The following is a 16069-nucleotide window of genomic DNA, read 5'->3' as shown; positions in this document are numbered from 1 at the left end:
TATCTGACAGACATGGACGTTCCAGGCAGCGTTGCATTATGGGATTGTCGGAGAGAACAGAGTGTTCATGTGATGACAAACATGGCTGAAGAAATGGCCTCCCGGGGGAACCTCTGTGTCTGTTCATTTCCCTTCTAAAAAATGGTCTTCATTACACAATCAGCAAGATGCGGGAAACATTACCATATATATATCCTGATCCCATAGAGATAGCAGCAGTATATAAATAGAGCTGGAGGGGAGGTGTATACCTAATATATATCCTGATCCCATAGAGATAGCAGCAGTATATAAATAGAGCTGGAGGGGAGGTGTATAACTACTATATATCCTGATCCCATAGAGATAGCAGCAGTATATAAATAGAGCTGGAGGGGAGTTGTATAACTACTATATATCCTGATTCCATAGAGATGGCAGCAGTATACAGATAGAGCTGGAGGGGAGGTGTATAACTACTATATATCCTCCCCTCCAGCTCTATCTGTATAGAGCTGGAGGGGAGGTGTATTATTACTATATATTCTGATCCCATAGAGATAGCAGCTGTATACAGATAGAGCTGGAGGGGAGGTGTATAACTACTATATATCCTGATCCCTTAGAGATAGCAGCAGTATACAGATAGAGCTGGAGGGGAGGTGTATTATTACTATATATTCTGATCCCATAGAGATAGCAGCAGTATACAGATAGAGCTGGAGGGGAGGTGTAAAACTACTATATATACTGATTCCATAGAGATAGCAGCAGTATACAGATAGAGCTGGAGGGGAGGTGTAAAACTACTATATATACTGATCCCATAGAGATAGCAGCAGTATACAGATAGAGCTGGAGGGGAGGTGTATAACTACTATATATACTGATCCCATAGAGATAGAAGCAGTATACAGATAGAGCTGGAGGGGAGGTGTATAACTACTATATATACTGATCCCATAGAGATAGAAGCAGTATACAGATAGAGCTGGAGGGGCGGTATATAATTACTATATATCCTGATCCCATAGAGATAGCAGCAGTATACAGATACAGCTGGAGGGGAGGTGTATAACTACTATATTTCCTGATCCCATAGAGATAACCGCAGAATACAGATAGAGCTGGGGGGAGGTGTAAAACTTTTTATATTTCCTGATCCCATAGAGATTGCAGCAGTATACAGATAGAGCTGGAGGGGAGGTATATAACTACTATATATACTGATCCCATAGAGATAGCAGCAGTATACAGATAGAGCTGGAGGGGAGGTATATAACTACTATATATACTGATCCCATAGAGATAGCAGCAGTATACAGATAGAGCTGGAGGGGAGGTATATAACTACTATATATACTGATCCCATAGAGATAGCAGCAGTATACAGATAGAGCTGGAGGGGAGGTATATAACTACTATATATACTGATCCCATAGAGATAGCAGCAGTATAGAGAGGCAGCAGGAGGGATCTGATAGGTGATGATGTCATCTGCAAGTTCACAGGAAGTCAGCTGACCCAGGACTGGCTGCTTACTCTGACACATTAAACACTGTGATTTTCTCTGTCTCAGATTGCTGATCACATGACCCAGTATCAGTAATGAAACACATAGCTGCAGCTGTGCTGGAATGAAGCAGATGGCGATGTGAGAATAGGGATGTGAGTATGTATGATATTAGGCAAAAATGGGGAAATAATAAACCTGGAGTTCTTCTTTAAAGGTAGGGAGGAGAAAAATCTACCATTTAGGGACCCTAACCTACATAAACCTTCACATCAGGTGACATTATCTCCCTAGATCCCAGGAATGATGACATCATCACAAATGACATCACAGATCTATAAGAGCTGAGCTTCCCGTACCAACACCCACACCCCACCATAGAGGTGAAGAGTTCCTACAATACCCCTGCGCCCCCAAATACCGCTGTCACAGAAATGGCAGCAGAATGTCTTATGTGGACGCGGCCGGACACCATAATGCACCGTTCAGTAAATATGATAAGGCCTGAACCCAGGACTCGGTAACAATGTATCAGCTGTGAGTAATAATGTAACTATTGTCAGCGCCGACACTACTTGGCCTCGGATATGTTCTACATTGTATAACATTCCCATCCTCCAGGCTACAACGTGTTGTCTTGTAAGTCACTGGAAAGAAATAAGAAAAAACTATGAAGGAGATCGCTCAGCGCCAGGAAGGAAAAATGGAGAAAAGAAAGATGGTGGATGTTCTGACCACCACAAGATCTTCTGCACAAAGCATCATCCATGAATTGGGCCAAGGTGGTAACTACCAGGGGAGCAGGGGAGGTCCAGGAGATGAGGTCCAGGAGATGAGGTCCAGGAGATGAGGTCCAGGGGAGATGAGGTCCTGGAGATATGAGGTCCAGGCGAGATGAGGTCCAGGCGAGATGAGGTCCAGGCGAGATGAGGTCCAGGCGAGATGAGGTCCAGGCGAGATGAGGTCCAGGAGACGAGGTCCAGGCGAGATGAGGTCCAGGAGATGAGGTCCAGGCGAGATGAGGTCCAGGCGAGATGAGATCCAGGCGAGATGAGGTCCAGGCGAGATGAGGTCCAGGCGAGATGAGGTCCAGGCGAGATGAGGTCCAGGCGAGATGAGGTCCAGGAGACGAGGTCCAGGGAAGATGAGGTCCAGGCGAGATGAGGTCCAGGAGACGAGGTCCAGGGAAGATGAGGTCCAGGCGAGATGAGGTCCAGGCGATATGAGGTCCAGACGAGATGAGGTCCAGGAGATGATGAGGTCCAGGAGACGATGAGGTCCAGGAGACGATGAGGTCCAGGAGATGATGAGGTCCAGGAGACGATGAGGTCCAGGAGATGATGAGGTCCAGGAGACGATGAGGTCCAGGAGATGATGAGGTCCAGGAGACGATGAGGTCCAGGAGATGATGAGGTCCAGGAGACGATGAGGTCCAGGAGATGATGAGGTCCAGGAGACGATGAGGTCCAGGAGATGATGAGGTCCAGGAGACGATGAGGTCCAGGAGATGATGAGGTCCATGCGACGAGGTCCAGGCAACGAGGTCCTGGAGATATGAGGTCCACGAGACGTGGCCCACGAGACGAGGTCCAGGAGATGAGGGGTGAGCTCCATCATTTTAAAGGAAGGATTTGGATGATGGATTTGGAGAGGAAAGATGAGAGAAGAGCAATAAAGACAGGAGGATGAGACACTGAGGACCTTACATATCGCTCCCATTTCCTCAGCTTACATCCTCGTCTCATGGAGTGCGGCCCTTTATGATCTCATGGAGTGGGGCCCTTTATGATCTCATGGAGTGGGGCCCTTTATGATCTCATGGAGTGGGGCCCTTTATGATTTTCTTCTATCGGACCCCATTGTTAATAGTTATTTCTATAGATTGAACAGTAGTTTAAAAATGGTCACTGTACTTCATGTGATAGCCCATGCGAATCCTAACATAGCCAATGCGATTCCTAACATAGCCCATGCGATTCCTAAAATTTCTTTTAAGAACTACATTTACCCCAGAAAAAAAAGCCATAAATTCTAGGCCACTTGGTGTCTCACTTCTCTGCAATCTGCTGTCCACTGCCTGTTGTTAGGGTCAATCTGTCTCTAGTAAGAGAGTGAACAGGACAGAACACATTAAATTCAGTGTGCCTGAGCTACTGCTACGTGCAGAAGAGAGAAGAGCTGGGTTCCTGTCTTCCTCATCCAGAGGGTTCTCATTGGGTCTCAAAGGTAAATCAAGGCTTTCCTCAAATCTCTAACCATCCATAAAGTTCTGAGCAGCATTCCAATTTGTAAATACTTTTGTAGCTAATAATGTATGTGCACAGTGCTGACTCCTGAATGGAATCTCCCCTTTCCTTCTCTCTTTAACTTTCTCAACTTCATCAGCAGCAGCAATTGCAGACCATTGCTTAGTTTAACCCCTTCTTTGCTGTGCTGCTGCTGTTTCTTAACTTTATGCTCACATATAGTAGCACCTTGAAAATCCAACATCACAAAACACACTAGAAGAATGGTATGCAAGGGTTACACTAAGCTTTGGACTGCTGCTGCTGCCGATGATGATGACAAAGTTTAAGAGAAGAGATTCCATTCAGGAGACAGCACTGTATACATACATTAGTAGCTACACTAGTATTTACACATAGGGCAGCTGCCCTTACCTTTATGGATAGTAAGATATTAGAGGGAAGCCTACGACGAATGCAAAATTACAAACCCAGCATGCTGGGAGTTGTAGTTTTGCAACAGCTGGAGGCACCCTGATTGGAAAACAATGATCTATGTGTATGATGGCCTCTTGACTCTGGATGTCAGAAGAGAGAAGGGTCAGGCAAGTGTCCCCCTGCAGAATACATGTACTAGTGTATACGGGGATGGGTGGTGTACGCTGGGAGTTGTAGTTTTGCAATCGCTGGTGATACCTTGCTTGGGAAACACTGATGTATGTGTACGATGCCCTCTTGACTTTCTGATGACTCTGGATGTCAGAGGAGAGAAGGGTCGAGCAAGTGTCCTCCTGCAGAATACGTGTTGGTGTATACGGAGATGTGGAGAGTTGTAGTTCTGCAACACACTGGTTGGGAAACGCTGACATAGGGGATAACTTTTAATCTCTGTAACAAAGTTTCACACGAGCGTCCATAAGTTCCATCCTATGTTGCGCTGTCACATGTGGCCCCCGGCTCCGGAGGGATCTTCTCACAGTCCGTATCCAGATGTTTCTTATAAGGAGGCAGGAGGACAGCCGTCCCATAATCCTTCACTGCGCCCCGGCTCCCTCTGTGATGGCTGTGAGAGTGTCCGTGGCGGGTTCCCTGGGATCATGTGAATGTGCGCTCCTCCTGCCGCTCTCCCGCAGCACCATGGCGTGTGTGTGTTTGGCGACGTTGCGGTCATCGTGCGGCCGCGTTTCGTTCTGGCCCCATTTGTTTATATATATATATATATATATATATATATATATACGCCCGCAGCCAGCTGTTCTCTCCCATTTCCTCTCGTCCCAGGAGAGTCCCCCCTTTAATGGGCGACCACGGTGGCGCTGACGCAGTCAGGGACGTGAAGCGTGGCTCCGTGCACAGGGCGAGTGTCACGTACGGATGAACATTATAAACTGGACCAGAATCAATGAGAACAGCTGCCGCCTGATCCCTGAAGAGCGGCGGCGGAACGGTGCCGTAACTAGAGAGACTCGCCATTCCGAAGCCGTGGAAAGCTGGGTGACATCTGGGATTCATGGAGGCTCTTTTCATATTACGTTTTCACCCATATTCGTTGGGATACCATAATTCTCAATGTCATTCCCAAATGTCGATCTATGACAGTGTTTCCTAGCCTGGGTGCCTCCAGCTGTTGCAAAACTACAACTCTCAGCATGCCTGGACAGCCGTTGGCTGTCCGGGCATGTTGGGAGTTGTAGTTTTGCAATAACTGGAGGCAAACTGGTTGGGAAACACTGATTTATATGATGGCCTCTCGATTCTTTGTTGACTCTGGATGTCAGAAGAGAGTAGGGTCGGGCAAGTGTCCCCCTGCAGAATACATCTGGGGGATGGGGAGTGCATGCTGGGAGTTTTTGTTCTGCAACAGCTGGAGGCACCCTGGTTGGGAAACACTGATCTATGTGTATAACGGCCTCTTGACTTTCTGTCGACTCTGGATGTCAGAGGAGAGAAGGTCGGGCAAGTGTCCTCCTGCAGAATACATGTGCCAGTGTATGCGGGGATGGGGAGTGCATGCTGGGAGTTGTAGTTTTGCAATACTGGTCTATAAGTACAGACAGACTCTATCTTTGTGTTGTGGTTTCCCTAGAGTATATTTAGTGCGGGCCCCTCGAGTGGGCCCTACATGGGTGGAGGGGGGGAGGTCTTTAGTGTCTCCAGCCGGTCTGACAGATGACAGCTGCCCTCAGGGCTAATGTACCACAGCGACTAATGGAGATATATAGCGTCCCATAATCCCCCTTGTTATCATAACAGCGAAAAAACATATACAGTATTCTCCGTAATGTTTAACGCACATCTCATCGCGCTCTTCATTATGTCACATGGCCCATCCATCCGAACGAGGGGGGGAGGGGCGCATTGCTTAGCGAAGGAACCTGTGACCAGTGTTTCATTATATTACTATATCAGTGATGTCATACAGGGGGCGGGGCTGTGATCACATGTCATTATATTACTATTATATCAGTGATGTCATACAGGGGGCGGGGCTGTGATCACATGTCATTATATTACTATTATATCAGTGGTGTCATACAGGGGGCGGGGCTGTGATCACATGTCATTATATTATATCAGTGATGTCATACAGGGGGCAGGGCTGTGATCACATGTTCTTATATTACTATTATATTATATCAGTGATGTCATACAGGGGGCGGGCTGTGATCACATATCATTATATAACTATTATATTATATCAGTGATGTCATACAGGAGGCGGGGCTGTGATCACATCATTATATTATTATTATATTATATCAGTGATGTCATACAGGGGGCGGGGCTGTGATCACATGTCATTATATAACTATTATATTATATCAGTGATGTCATACAGGAGGCGGGGCTGTGATCACATCATTATATTATTATTATATCAGTGATGTCATACAGGGGGCGGAGCTGTGATCACATGTCATTATATTACTATTATATGATATCAGTGATGTCATACAGGGGCGGGGCTGTGATCACATGTCATGTTATATTATATCAGTGATGTCATACAGGGGGCGGGGCTGTGATCACATGTCATTATATTACTATTATATTATATCAGTGATGTCATACAGGGGGCGGGCTGTGATCACATGTCATTATATTACTATTATATTATATCAGTGATGTCATACAGGGGGCGGGGCTGTGATCACATGTCATTATATTATATCAGTGATGTCATACAGGGGGCAGGGCTGTGATCACATGTTCTTATATTACTATTATATTATATCAGTGATGTCATACAGGGGGCGGGGCTGTGATCACGTCATTATATTATTATTATATTATATCAGTGATGTCATACACGGGGCGGGGCTATGATCACATGTCATTATAGAACAGACCAGAATACAGATGGTTTTTCCTCTTCTCAGGGCAGGAAGTGGCCCCGGCCTAGTAGGGGTAATATTTTCACAGTGCTGGGAGCTGGTATTAACCTCTGACCTGCTGGACACATGATTTTTCATGGCTCAATGTGAAGAACGCGGAGACTATATATAACGCTGGCAGGAGGACTTGAACCAGAATTATTAATAGTCGCGCAGTGACCGGAATGACTCCAAGGAATCCATTATCCAGAGCTGGGACTAATGGTGTAATGACAAATCATCTGTGGAGCAGCAGGAGAGTGCAATGCCATCTAGCAATGCAAAACTACAACTCCCAGCATGCCTGGACAGCCAAAGGCTGTCCGGGCATGATGGGAGTTGTAGTTTTGCAACAGCTGGAGGCACTCTGATCCATGCAATAATCAGTACAGGATCAGTAATGTAATGTATGTACACAGTGGCCTCACCAGCAGAATAGTGAGTACAGCTCTGGAGTATAATACAGGATATAACTCAGGATCAGTACAGGATAAGTAATGTAATGTATGTACACAGTGACCTCACCAGCAGAATAGTGAGTACAGCTCCGGAGTATAATACAGGATATAACTAAGGATCAGTACAGGATAAGTAATGTAATGTATGTACACAGTGACCTCACCAGCAGAATAGTGAGTACAGCTCTGGAGTATTATACAGGATATAACTCAGGATCAGTACAGGATAAGTAATGTAATGTATGTACACAGTGACCTCACCAGCAGAATAGTGAGTACAGCTCTGGGGTATAATACAGGATATAACTCAGGATCAGTACAGGATAAGTAATGTAATGTATGTACACAGTGACCTCACCAGCAGAATAGTGAGTACAGCTCTGGGGTATAATACAGGATATAACTCAGGATCAGTACAGGATAAGTAATGTAATGTATGTACACAGTGATCTCACCAGCAGAATAGTGAGTACAGCTCTGGAGTATAATACAGGATATAACTCAGGATCAGTACAGGATAAGTAATGTAATGTATGTACACAGTGACCTCACCAGCAGAATAGTGAGTACAGCTCTGGAGTATAATACAGGATATAACTCAGGATCAGTACATGATAAGTAATGTAATGTATATACACAGTGACCTCACCAGCAGAATAGTGAGTACAGCTCTGGAGTATAATACAGGATATAACTCAGGATCAGTACAGGATAAGTAATGTAATGTATGTACACAGTGACCTCACCAGCAGAATAGTGAGTGCAGCTCTGGAGTATAATACAGGATATAACTCAGGATCAGTACAGGATACGTAATGTAATGTATATACACAGTGACCTCACTAGCAGAATAGTGAGTGCAGCTCTGGAATATTATTATACAGGATATAACTCAGGATCAGTACAGGATAAGTAATGTAATGTATGTACACAGTGACATAATGAGTACAGCTCTGGAGTATGATCCATGCTGTATATTATGCAGTGTATATTGGACATAGTGTTGTCCTCACTGCTCCTACAGGGGATCAAAAGTTTGGGCACCCCAGGTAAAAAATTTTATTAATGTGCATAAAGAAGCCAAGGAAAGATGGAAAAATCTCCAAAAGTCATCAAATTACAGATTAGACATTCTTATAATATGTCAACAAAAGTTTTCAGATGTCAATTTCCTCTGTTCAGAATGTAATTAAGAAATGGAAGTCATCAGGAACAGTGGAAGTTAAAGCAAGATCTGGAAGACCAAGAAAAATATGAGACAGAACAGCTTGCAAGATTGTGAGAAAAACAATTCAAACCCCACGTATGACTGCACAATCCCTCCAGAAAGATCTGGCAGACACTGGAGTTGTGGTCCACTATTCCACTATAAAGAGATACTTATACATATATGGTCTTCATGGAAGAGTCATCAGAAGAAAACCTCTTCTACGTCCTCACCACAAAAATCAGCGATTGAACTTTGCAAATGAACATATAGACAAACCTGATGCATTTTGGAAACAAGTTCTGTGGACTGATGAGGTTAAAATTTAACTTTTTGGCTGGAATGAGCAAAGGTACGTTTGGAGAAGAAGGGGAACATAATTTAATGAAAAGAACCTCTGTCCAACTGTTAAGCATGGGGGTGGATCAATCATGCTTTGGGGTTGTACTGCAGCCAGTGGCACAGGGAACATCTCACGAGTAGAAGGAAAAATGGATTCAATAAAATTTCAGAAAATTTTGGATGCTAACTTGATGCCATCTGTGAAAAAGCTGAAGTTAAAGAGAGGATGGCTTCTACAAATGGATAATGATCCTAAACACACCTCTAAATCCACGGGGGATTACATCAAGAGGCGTAAACTGAAGGTTCTGCCATGGCCTTCACAATCTCCTGACCTCAACGTCATTGAAAATCTATGGATAGACCTTAAAAGAGCAGTGCGTGACAGACAGCCCAGAAATCTCAAAGAACTGGAAGACTTTTGTAAGGAAGAATGGGCAAAGATAACTCAAACAAGAACTGAAAGACTCTCGGCTGCTACAAAAAGTGTTTACAAGCTGTGATACTTGCCAAAGGGGGCAGTACAAGATATTAACTCTGCAGGGTGCACAAACTTTTGCAGACACCATTTTTTGTTTTCTGTTATTATGAAAGTGTAAATGATGGAAATAAAATATAACTTTTGGTGACATATTATAAGAATGTCTAATCTGTAATTTGTTGCCTTTTGGAGATTTTCCCATCTTTCCTTGGCTTCTTTATACACATTAATAGACATTTTTACCTGGGGGGCCCCAAACTTTTCATCCCCACTGTATCTCTTAGTTTATCTTCTCATTTATAACTGATTTGTAGAATTTTTTCTAAAGTTTTCTTATTTACTTAATTTGGCATGGAGATAAATCATGAGAAACCTCCATCCTCCTCCTCCTGCTGTACTGTCCCCTCCTCCTCCTGCATTGCCCTGTTCCTACATTATCCTCATCCTCCTCTTGCACTGTCCTCCTCCTCCTCTTGCACTGTCCTCCTCCTCCTCTTGCACTGTCCTCCTCTTGCACTGCCCTCTCCCTCCTCTTGCACTTTCCTCCTCCTCCTGCTGAACTGTCCTCCTTCTCCTGCACTGTCCTCCTCCTTCTCCTGCACTGCCCTCCTCCTTCTCCTGCACTGTCCTCCTCCTGCACTGGCCTCCTCCTCCTCTTGCGCTGCCCTCCTCCTCCTGCACTGCCCTCCTCCTCCTCTTGCGCTGCCCTCCTCCTTCTCCTGCACTGCCCTCCTCCTCCACTTGCAATGTCCTTCTCTTGCACTGCCCTCCTCCTCCTGCACTGCCCTCCTCCTCCTGCACTGCCCTCCTCCTCCTGCACTGTCCTCCTCCTCCTGCACTGTCCTTCTCCTCCTGCACTGTCCTTCTCCTCCTGCACTTCCCTCCTCCTCCTGCACTGCCCTCCTCCTCCTCTTGCACTGTCCTCCTCCTCCTCCTGCACTGCCCTCCTCCTGCACTGCCCTCCTCCTTCTCCTCTTGTACTGCCCTCCTCCTGCACTGCCCTCCTCCTCCTCCTCTTGCACTGCCCTCCTCCTCTTGCACTGTCCTCCTCCTTCTCCTGCACTGTCCTCCTCCTCCACTGTCCTCCCCTTGCACTGTCCTCCTCCTGCACTGCCCTTCTCCTCCTCTTGCACTGCCCTTCTCCTCCTGCACTGCCCTCCTCGTCCTCCTGCACTGCCCTCCTCCTCTTGCACTGTCCTTCTCCTCCTGCACTGCCCTCCTCCTCCTCCTCTTGCACTGCCCTTCTCCTCCTGCACTGCCCTCCTCCTCCTCCTCCTGCACTGCCCTCCTCCTCTTGCACTGTCCTTCTCCTCCTGCACTGCCCTCCTCCTCCTCCTGCACTGCCCTCCTCCTCTTGCACTGTCCTTCTCCTCCTGCACTGCCCTTCTCCTCCTCTTGCACTGCCCTTCTCCTCCTGCACTGCCCTCCTCCTCCTCCTGCACTGCCCTCCTCCTCTTGCACTGTCCTTCTCCTACTGCACTGCCCTCCTCCTCTTGCACTGTCCTTCTCCTACTGCACTGCCCTCCTCCTCTTGCACTGCCCTTCTCCTCCTGCACTGCCCTCCTCCTCCTCCTCCTCTTGCACTGCCCTCCTCCTCCTCCTGCACTGCCCTCCTCCTCCTCCTCTTGCACTGCCCTTCTCCTCCTGCACTGCCCTCCTCCTCCTCTTGCACTGCCCTTCTCCTCCTGCACTGCCCTCCTCCTCCTGCACTGCCCTCCTCCTCCTCCTCTTGCACTGCCCTCCTCCTCCTGCACTGCCCTCCTCCCCCTCTTGCACTGCCCTCCTCCTCCTCCTGCACTGCCCTCCTCCTCCTGCACTGCCCTACTCCTCCTCCTCCTGCACTGCCCTCCTCCTGCACTGCCCTCCTCCTCCTCCTCTTCTTGCACTGCCCTCCTCCTTCTCCTGCACTGTCCTCCTCCTCCACTGTCCTCTTCCTGCACTGCCCTTCTCCTCCTCTTGCACTGCTCTTCTCCTCCTGCACTGCCCTCCTCCTCCTCCTGCACTGCCCTCCTCCTCCTCCTGCACTGCCCTCCTCCTCCTCCTTCTGCACTCCCCTCCTCCTCCTCCTGCACTGCCCTCCTCCTCCTCCTCTGCCCTCCTCCTCCTGCACTGCCCTCCTCCTCCTCTTTCACTGCCCTTCTCCTCCTGCACTGCCCTTCTCCTGCTGCACTGCCCTCCTCCTCCTGCACTGCCCTCCTCCTCCTCCTCCTCCTCTTGCACTGCCCTCCTCCTCCTCCTGCACTGCCCTCCTCCTCCTCCTCCTGCACTGCCCTCCTCCTCCTCCTCCTGCACTGCCCTCCTCCTCCTCCTCCTGCACTACCCTCCTCCTCCTCCTCTTGCACTGCCCTTCTCCTCCTGCACTGCCCTCCTCCTCCTGCACTCCCCTCCTCCTCCTCCTCCTCCTCTTGCACTGCCCTCCTCCTCCTCCTGCACTGCCCTCCTCCTCCTCCTGCACTGCCCTCCTCCTGCACTACCCTCCTCCTCCTCCTGCACTGCCCTCCTCCTCCTCCTCTTGCACTGCCCTCCTCCTCCTCCTCTTGCACTGCCCTCCTCCTCCTCTTGCACTGCCCTCCTCCTCCTCCTCTTGCACAGCCCTCCTCCTCCTCCTCCTCTTGCACTGCCCTCCTCCTCCTGCTCCTCTTGCACTGCCCTCCTCCTCCTGCTCCTCCTCTTGCACTGCCCTCCTCCTCCTCCTCTTGCACTGCCCTCCTCCTTCTCCTCCTCTTGCACTGCCCTCCTCCTCCTCCTCTTGCACTGCCCTCCTCTTCCTCTTGCACTGCCCTTCTCCTCCTCCTCCTCTTGCACTGCCCTCCTCCTCCTGCACTGCCCTCCTCCTCCTCTTGCACTGCCCTCCTCCTCTTGCACTGCCCTCCTCCTCCTCCTCTTGCACTGCCCTTCTCCTCATGCACTGCCCTCCTCCTCCTCCTCTTGCACTGCCCTCCTCCTCCTCCTCCTCTTGCACTGCCCTCCTCCTCCTCCTCTTGCACTGCCCTCCTCCTCCTCCTCCTCTTGCACTGCCCTCCTCCTCCTCCTCCTCTTGCACTGCCCTCCTCTTCCTCTTGCACTGCCCTTCTCCTCCTCCTCCTCTTGCACTGCCCTCCTCCTCTTGCACTGCCCTCCTCCTCCTCTTGCACTGCCCTCCTCCTCCTCTTGCACTGCCCTTCTCCTCCTGCACTGCCCTCCTCCTCCTGCACTGCCCTCCTCCTCCTCCTCTTGCACTGCCCTCCTCCTCCTGCACTGCCCTCCTCCTCCTCTTGCACTTCCCTCCTCCTCCTCCTCTTGCACTGCCCTCCTCCTCCTCCTCCTCTTGCACTGCCCTCCTCCTCCTCCTCCTCCTCCTCTTGCACTGCCCTCCTCTTGCACTGCCCTCCTCCTCCTCCTCCTCCTCCTCTTGCACTGCCCTCCTCTTGCACTGCCCTTCTCCTCCTCCTCCTCTTGCACTGCCCTCCTCCTCCTGCACTGCCCTCCTCCTCCTCTTGCACTGCCCTCCTCCTCCTCCTCTTGCACTGCCCTTCTCCTCCTGCACTGCCCTCCTCCTCCTGCACTGCCCTCCTCCTCCTGCACTGCCCTCCTCCTCCTCCTCCTCTTGCACTGCCCTCCTCCTCCTCCTCCTGCACTGCCCTCCTCCTCCTCTTGCACTGCCCTCCTCCTCCTCCTCCTGCACTGCCCTCCTCCTGCACTGCCCTCCTCCTCCTCCTGCACTGCCCTCCTCCTCCTCTTGCACTGCCCTCCTCCTCCTCCTCCTGCACTGCCCTCCTCCTCCTCCTCTTGCACTGCCCTCCTACTCCTGCACTGCCCTCCTCCTCCTCTTGCACTGCCCTCCTCCTCCTCCTCCTGCACTGCCCTCCTCCTGCACTGCCCTCCTCCTCCTCCTCCTCCTGCACTGCCCTCCTCCTCCTCTTGCACTGCCCTCCTCCTCCTCCTCCTGCACTGCCCTCCTCCTCCTCCTCTTGCACTGCCCTCCTACTCCTGCACTGCCCTCCTCCTCCTCCTCTTGCACTGCCCTCCTACTCCTGCACTGCCCTCCTCCTCCTCTTGCACTGCCCTCCTACTCCTGCACTGCCCTCCTCCTCCTCTTGCACTGCCCTCCTCCTCAGATCTTCACCACCTCAGATTCCCCATCTCTCTCCCCAGCTGTGATTCATGTAGGAGGAATCTGATGTGAGGGACGTCTCATCCCATTTCTGCCAAGGAGGAATCAAGACAATAAACGCTGGAGATGGATGAAGCTGCATCAGGATCAGGCGTCAGAGCTGTACACATAAAGGGGGCCTCCACCACCTCCAGCCAGGTGAGGGAACAAACCAGAGGTCGGTCCTGTCCTGGTGTCCTGGCAGTGATATAATTGGGGGGGAGGGGGTCCCCCCCAATTATATCACTGCCAGGACACCAGGACATAATATCACTGCCAGGACACCAGGACATAATATCACTGCCAGGACACCAGGACATAATATCACTGCCAGGACACCAGGACATAACATCACTGCCAGGACACCAGGACATAACATCACTGCCAGGACACCAGGACATAACATCACTGCCAGGACACCAGGACATAACATCACTGCCAGGACACCAGGACATAACATCACTGCCAGGACACCAGGACATAATCTCATAGCGAGGACACCAGGACATAATCTCACTGCCAGGACACCAGGACATAATATCACTGCCAGGACACCAGGACATAATCTCATAGCGAGGACACCAGGACATAATATCACTGCCAGGGCACCAGGACATAATATCAGTGCCAGGACACCAGGACATGATATCACTGCCAGGACACCAGGACATGATATCACTGCCAGGACACCAGGACATGATATCACTGCCAGGACACCAGGACATGATATCACAGCCAGGACACCAGGACATGATATCACAGCCAGGACACCAGGACATGATATCACAGCCAGGACACCAGGACATGATATCACAGCCAGGACACCAGGACATGATATCACAGCCAGGACACCAGGACATGATATCACAGCCAGGACACCAGGACATGATATCACAGCCAGGACATCATGACATGATATCACAGCCAGGACATCATATCACAGCCAGGACACCAGGACATCCTATCACAGCCAGGACACCAGGGCATCATATCACAGCCAGGACACCAGGACATCATATCACAGCCAGGACACCAGGTCATGATATCACAGCCAGGACACCAGGTCATGATATCACAGCCAGGACACCAGGACATGATATCACAGCCAGGACACCAGGACATGATATCACAGCCAGGACATCATGACATGATATCACAGCCAGGACACCAGGACATGATATCACAGCCAGGACACCAGGACATGATATCACAGCCAGGACATCAGGACATGATATCACAGCCAGGACATCATATCACAGCCAGGACACCAGGACATCCTATCACAGCCAGGACACCAGGGCATCATATCACAGCCAGGACACCAGGACATCATATCACAGCCAGGATACCAGGACACCAGGACATCATATCACAGCCAGGACACCAGGTCATGATATAACAGCCAGGACACCAGGTCATGATATCACAGCCAGGACACCAGGACATGATATCACAGCCAGGACACCAGGACATGATATCACAGCCAGGACACCAGGTCATGATATCACAGCCAGGACACCAGGTCATCATATCACAGCCAGGACACCAGGTCATCATATCATAGCCAGGACACCAGGACATGATATCACAGCCAGGACACCAGGACATGATATCACAGCCAGGACACCAGGTCATCATATCACAGCCAGGACACCAGGTCATCATATCACAGCCAGGACACCAGGACATGATATCACAGCCAGGACACCAGGACATGATATCACAGCCAGGACACCAGGACATGATATCACAGCCAGGACACCAGGACATGATATCACAGCCAGGACACCAGGATATCTTCGCACTGCCAAAACGCTAGGACTTTATATCACAGCAAGGACACCAGGACATCTTCTCACAGCCAGGACATTGTTCCTTCTAGGATGGCACTGATTCTGCAGTTTAGCTATACTGATGAGTCCATGTAGACAGGATTTTATGCTTCCACATAGTCCTTTCCCCATCCGCACCTGCCCTCTGTGTGTCCTGACATTCTATCCATCATCCAGGATATCCCATCTATCTACCGAGCAAGGGATTGTGGGAACACACAAGTGAAGCGTAATAGTAAGAAGAATATATAAATATATGAGTAACGCGGCTGTATCTGAGGATATTTATAGAAAATAATAAACAATGATTCATCAATGGGGCAGAATGCGCAGGCGGCGTGAGAGCGGTGGGATTAATAATGGGATCAGCGGTGGGATCAGTGGTGGGAGAGCGGTGGGATTAATAATGGGATCAGTGGTGGGAGAGCGGTGGGATTAATAATGGGATCAGTGGTGGGAGAGCGGTGGGATTAATAATGGGATCAGCGGTGACAGAGCGGTGGGATTAATAATGGGATCAGCGGTG

At 49.7% G+C, this 16069-nt stretch overlaps 2 protein-coding genes across 11 annotated transcripts in view; one reads left to right on the top strand and one right to left on the bottom strand.

The window, feature by feature from the left end:
* IRAG1 (inositol 1,4,5-triphosphate receptor associated 1) overlaps positions 1 to 16069 on the bottom strand; it is a 128835-nt gene that overhangs the window by 77769 nt on the left and 34997 nt on the right. The gene's annotated exons all lie outside the window — the stretch shown is intronic.
* Positions 13718 to 16069, top strand: part of DKK3 (dickkopf WNT signaling pathway inhibitor 3) — an 87343-nt gene continuing 84991 nt past the window's right edge. Inside the window, exon 1 of the mRNA XM_056527995.1 lies at positions 13718 to 13870. The gene's annotated coding sequence lies outside the window, so the exon portion shown is untranslated. The remainder of the gene's footprint in view (positions 13871 to 16069) is intronic.

Source organism: Hyla sarda, chromosome 6, assembly GCF_029499605.1.
Source record: "Hyla sarda isolate aHylSar1 chromosome 6, aHylSar1.hap1, whole genome shotgun sequence".
Taxonomy (NCBI): domain Eukaryota; kingdom Metazoa; phylum Chordata; class Amphibia; order Anura; family Hylidae; genus Hyla; species Hyla sarda.
The sequence above is the reverse complement of the archived record's forward strand: the minus strand, read 5'-3'. Positions and strand labels throughout refer to the sequence as shown.